The sequence below is a fragment of the Oncorhynchus mykiss genome, chromosome 20, assembly GCF_013265735.2.
Source record: "Oncorhynchus mykiss isolate Arlee chromosome 20, USDA_OmykA_1.1, whole genome shotgun sequence".
Taxonomy (NCBI): domain Eukaryota; kingdom Metazoa; phylum Chordata; class Actinopteri; order Salmoniformes; family Salmonidae; genus Oncorhynchus; species Oncorhynchus mykiss.
This window is the reverse complement of record NC_048584.1, coordinates 26,894,250-26,900,249: the sequence shown is the minus strand read 5'-3', so window position 1 is coordinate 26,900,249 and position 6,000 is coordinate 26,894,250.

The following is a 6,000-nucleotide window of genomic DNA, read 5'->3' as shown; positions in this document are numbered from 1 at the left end:
TGCGTTTTGCGAGTCTGCCAGATCAGAGGCAGTAGGGATGACCAGGGATGTTCTCTTGATAAGTGTGTGAATTGGATCATTTTCCTGTCAAAATGTAACGAGTTCTTTGGGTGTCAGGAAAAATGTTTGGAGTAAAAAGTACGTTATTTTCTTTAGGAAGGTAGTGAAGTAAAAGTTAGCAAACATTTAAATAGGTATGTAAAGTACAGATACCCCAAAATATATTTTTGAAATACATGCAGTATACACATGGAGATGGTCAGTGTGGCCTAAAAGAACTGGGTCTCAAAAGCGATGACAATATAGAATAGAGGGGAGGGTGCAGGCAGAGATCTGGGACAAGGCTCCAGACAGTGAGTTGAACATTGTTCCTTTATGGGTGTTGAAACAGTTAAGTTGGTAACAAGCGCGGCAGTTGGAAAGGGTGGGCTCAGGAAATGGGAGGGTAATGGCCTGAGTAAGGAAAGACTTGTTCTCAGCTAGCTTGAATAGAAAATGGGCACTGATTCCAAGGAAACTGTCTGTGTTCCTGACTAATCATTTGGGCAGGCACTCTGTGATCCAGCCTCTCCCTCCAGAAGTGCTGTTCGTCCATCTGTCTGTCTGGACAGTACTGTGGAGCAGGGGCAGGAACAGCACAGGTCACAGAGGAGAGGAGTCCACTACTGTGTTGAGGAATATCTTTGGCAAGACTGTTGGGATGTGACGTAAATCATGAGGAAGAAGGGATCCCATTGCTTTGAGTTCCATATTAGCCTATGGTTTCTATCACAACCTCACATCTTGGCTATCAACAATACTTTTATTACAATAAATAATACAGGTAGCCTAATGGAACACCATTTGCTACACGAACTCTACTGGATGTGACAGGCGCAGTATTAGTTAAGCAATAAACCACAACATGGTTAGTTGATGTGGTATCATTATAATCACCCTGCCACCATAACATCTAGGGTCACCACATCAAATTCAGATGAAATGACAAACACACTCCAACAAGCGTCTCATCTAACAACCAGCGGTTGGATGTTCTTTTGAGTTGATTAATATGAATGAGAGATTGAGGGGCTCAGTTAAAAATGCACTCTCAAACTTTTGTATTATTTCAGCCAGTTGTTTTGAAAGTGGTGCTCATGAGACAAAAGTGCTCCCCGTTTTTTGTGTACTATGCCATCCATTTCGCATGGTTACATCATGCAATTCGTATGATATGTAACAAATCCAATTTGTACTATTTGTTGAGAATTCGTTGTGCTTAGGATCCTGGATTGCATCTTTAACCCTATAGGGTAAGGCACAAACTCACTATTTGTTCACGTTTCCCTGGACGGGCATTTATGCGGTCTCTTTCTGTCCCTGAGGAGGGTGGCAGAGTGGAAGGGCCCTGTAGCCTACCTCACAGTCAAGCCACGCGCTCACCAGCCCCCCTGGTCCCCAATGTCTTGGATAATGACATTTACATTTTACATAATTTAGCAGACGCTATTATCCTGAGCAACTTACAGTAGTGAGAGCATATACACTATATATACAAAAGTATGTGGACACCCCTTCAAATTTGTGGATTTGGCTATTTCAGCCACACCCATTGATGACAGGTGCATAAAATCGAGCACACAGCCATGCAATCTCCATAGACAAACATTGGCAGTAGAATGGCCTTACTGAAGAGTTCAGTGACATTCAACTTGGCACCGTTATAGGATGCCACCTTTCCAACAAGTCAGTTTGTCAAAGTTCTGCCCTGCTAGAGCTGCCCCTGGTCAACTGTAAGTGTTATTGTGAAGTGGAAATGTCTAGGAGCAACAACAGCTCAGTGACGAAGTGGTAGGCCACACAAGCTCACAGAACGGGACAGAACGGGAACATCAGCACAAGAACTGTTCGTCGGGAGCTTCATGCATTTCCATGGCCAAGCAGCCTCACACAAGCTTAAGATCAACATGCGCAATGCCAAGCATCAGCTGGAGTGGTGTAAGCTCGCCGCCATTAGACTCTGGAGCAGTGGAAGCGTGTTCTTTGGAGTGATGAATCACGCTTCACCATCTGACAGTCCGACTAATGAATCTAGGATTGATGGATGCCAGGAAAATGCTACCTGCCCCAATGCATAGTGCCAACTGTAAAGTTTGGTGGGGGAGGAATAATAGCCTGGGGCTGTTTTTCATCGTTCGGCCTAGTGCCCTTAGTTCCAGTGAATGAAAATCTTAATGCTACAGCATACAATGACAATCAAGACGATTCTGTGCTTCTAACTTTGTAGCAAAAGTTTGGGTTAGGCCCTTTCCTGTTTCAGCATGACCATACCCCGTGCACAAAGCGAGGTCCATAAGGAAATGGTTTGTTGAGATCAGTGTGAAAGAACTTGACTGGCCTGCACAGAGCCCTGACCTCAACCCCCATTGAACACCTTTGGGATGAATTGGAACGCTGACTGCAAGCCAGGCCTAATTGCCCAACATCAGTGCCCGACCTCATTAATTCCCTTATGGCGGAATGGAAGCAAGTCCCTGCAGCAATGTTCCAACATTTAATGGAAAGCCTTCCCAGAAGAGTGGAGGCTGTTATAGCAGAAAAGGTGGACCAACTCCATGTTAATGTCCATGATTTTCAAATGAGATGTTCGAAGAGCAGGTGTCCACATACTTTTGGTCATGTAGTGTATTTTCATACGTTTTTGTATTGGCCCCCCGTGGGAAAGGAATCCACAACTCTGGTGTTGCAACCTCCGTGCTCTACCAACTGAGCCACGCGGGACAGTACTCATGCATGAATTCAGTTAGTGTTTATAATGGTGATTACATGAGATCAGTTAGTGTTTATAACTAAGAGAGACAAATTTAACTTTCCAGTTTATTTACCCCTGCTGTATATCACTGTGACATGCGTGAGTATGATAAATGGATTCAGATTAGAGTCAATTTTTACACTGCTCTGAACTGCTCTGCATTAGTGTTTCTCACTGTATTGTTGTCAGGCGAATTGTTCGACAGATTAATGATAATGACTTTGTACAGGACTTCCTGACTGAGTCAGTAAATATTGGCAAGAGTGCCTTATCCTCATACTCACAACTCAGCTCCAGCAGAAAGGGAAACTGGGGCAACATAACACTTTCACTGGTCTCTTTTTAATTATGAACGTTTTACTTTTGGAAATGGTGTTTTGTCCCTGGAACATTTAGACTAGTATTCTATTTGTTTGACAAAATGTTTTTTATTCCGGTCAAACGTTTTTTGCCATGAAATGCACCTTCTCTCTGTTGCTACTATATCCTGAGTCGGCAAAGAGGTGAAAGTAAGAGCCATTTGTCTGTCTCAGAGGACGTTTTCTCAGTGTCACTCCTTCATCCCAGGTCATCTAAGGGCTCCAACGGTAGCCGAGGTCTGAGCTCCTTGGAAATTCACATACCATCACAGAAAAGGAAGTTTCTCTTCAATGTGTCAAAATCCAACTAGGAGATACCATTAGCTGAGAACTATCTAATGTCATTGGTATATTCGTATCAGCACTGTTGTCTAGGTTGTCTGTTGATAAAAGTCACACATTTACAGTATTTATTTGCAGAGCTGCAGATGATTTTATGATACTACATGATTTATAGATAGACCCATAATGACATGTCACCATAAATACAATTTTTATGATCTACTTTAACATGATCAATACATCTAAATTGTGGGAAAGCAAACAAGAAAGGATCCATGCAGAATTCATTGCTGACAAAATACTTACACCGTGACCAAACTCAGGGACATTGCTACATATGACCTCCGTCCTGACTCCTATGGGTCGGCAAGCCCAAGCCCATTATTGTTTGTTGTTCAAAAGGATGACCAATATACAATATTTACAATGGTCCAAAACTAAAGAAGTTAACTAAAACAAAACAAAGACTGGCAGGCCTAGAGGCTCTATGGCTACCTCTCTCTCAAGGATTGACGAATCTGAAAGAATGGCGCCGGCGGAGATGGCTGCCGTTTTAAGGCCTCCGAACCAAATGTGCTATTTTGTTTGTTTTTTTCACGTTGTTTGTAACTTATTTTGTACTTAATGTTTCTGCCACTGTCTCTTATGACCGAAAAGAGCTTCTGGATATCAGAACAGCGATTTCTCACCTTGAACTGGACAAAGATTTTTTCTTTAACAAGTCGGACGCAAAAGGATTGACTCCAGACACCCGACCAGGCCCAAATCCCTGTCATTCGCATGAAGAGAAGATGCTGATACAGGGGACGCAGTTCCGGGTGCCTTGTGAGAATTCGTCAGCAACTGGGTAATCCGCCTCTACCATCCGTCCAATTGGCTAACGTGCAATCATTGGAGAATAAGCTAGATGACCGCTGTTCAAAACTATCCTACCAACGGGACATTAAAAACTGTAATATCTTATGTTTCTGAACGACGACATGGATAATATACAGTTGGCTGGTTTTTCCGTGCATCGGCAAGACAGAACAGCTGCCTCCGGTAAGACAAGGGGTGGCGGTCTGTGTCTATTTGCCAATAACAGCTGGTGCGCGGAATCAAATATTAAGGAAGTCTTGAGGTTTTGCTCCCCTGGGGTAGAGTACCACATGATAAGCTGTAGACCACAATATTTACCAAGAGTTTTCATCAATATTTTTCGTAGCTGCCTATTTGGGCTCCCGGAGTGACGCAGCCGTCTAAGGCACTGCATCTCAGTGCTAGAGGTGTCACTACAGACCCTGGCTCGATTCCAGGCTGTATCACAACCGGCCGTGATTGGGAGTCCATGTGACAAATCAAATTTGATTTGCTGAATTGCCCACATTCGGAAAGTATTCAGACCCATTGACCTTTTCCACATTTGTTACGTTACAGCCTTATTTTAAAATGTATTCAATATTTTTTTCCTTCATCAGCCTACACACAATACCCCATAACGACGAAGCGAAAAACAGGTTTCTAGAAAGTTTTGATAATTTATTTTTAAATAAAAATAAATAAATAAACTTATTTAGAAAAGTATTCAGACCCTTTGTGCTAGGACACTCAAAATTGAGCTCAGGTGCATCCTATTGACATTTATCATCCTTGAGATGTTTCTACAATTTGATTGGAGTCCACCTGTGGTAAATTCAATTGATTGGACATGATTTGGAAAGGTACACACCTGTCTCTATAAGGTCCCACAGTTGACAGTGCACGTCAGAGCAAAAACCAAGCCTGAGGTTGAAGGAATTGTCCGTTGAGCTCAGGGACAGGATTGTGTCGAGGCACAGATCAGGGGAAGGGTACCAAAAAATTCTGCAGCGGTGAAGGTTCCCAAGAACACAGTGACATCCATAAATCTTAAATAGAAGAAGTTTAGAACCACCAAGACTGTCGCTAGAGCTGGCCACTGGGAAAGATGGGAGGCTAGTCAGGATTGAGGGAAAGATGAACGGCGCAAAGTACAGAGAGATTCCTGATGAAAACCTACTCCAGAGCGCTTAGGACCTCAGACTGGGGGCGAAGATTCACCTTCCAACAGGACAATGACCCTAAAAGACCTGAAAGAGACCTGAAAATGGCTGTGCAGCGACGCTCCCCATCCAACCTGACAGAGCTTGAGAGGATCTGCAGAGAAGAATGGAAGAAACTCCCCAAATACAGGTGTGCCAAGCTTGTAGCATCATACCCAAGAAGACTCGAGGCTGTAATCGCAGCCAAAGGGGATCTTTTGTTTTATTTTATTTAACCTTTATTTAACTAGGCAAGTCAGTTAAGAATTTTTATTTATTTATAATGACGGCCTACCAAAAGGCAAAAGGCCTCCTGTGGCGACGGGGGCTGGGATTCAACATTTAAAAAATATATATATGTAGGACATAACACACATCACGCCAAGAGAGACACCATAACACTACATAAAGAAAGACCTAGGACAGCAACATAGCATGGCAGCAACACATGACAACACAGCATGGTAGCAACACAACTTGACAACAACATGATAGCAACACAACATGGCAGCAGCACAACATGGTAGCA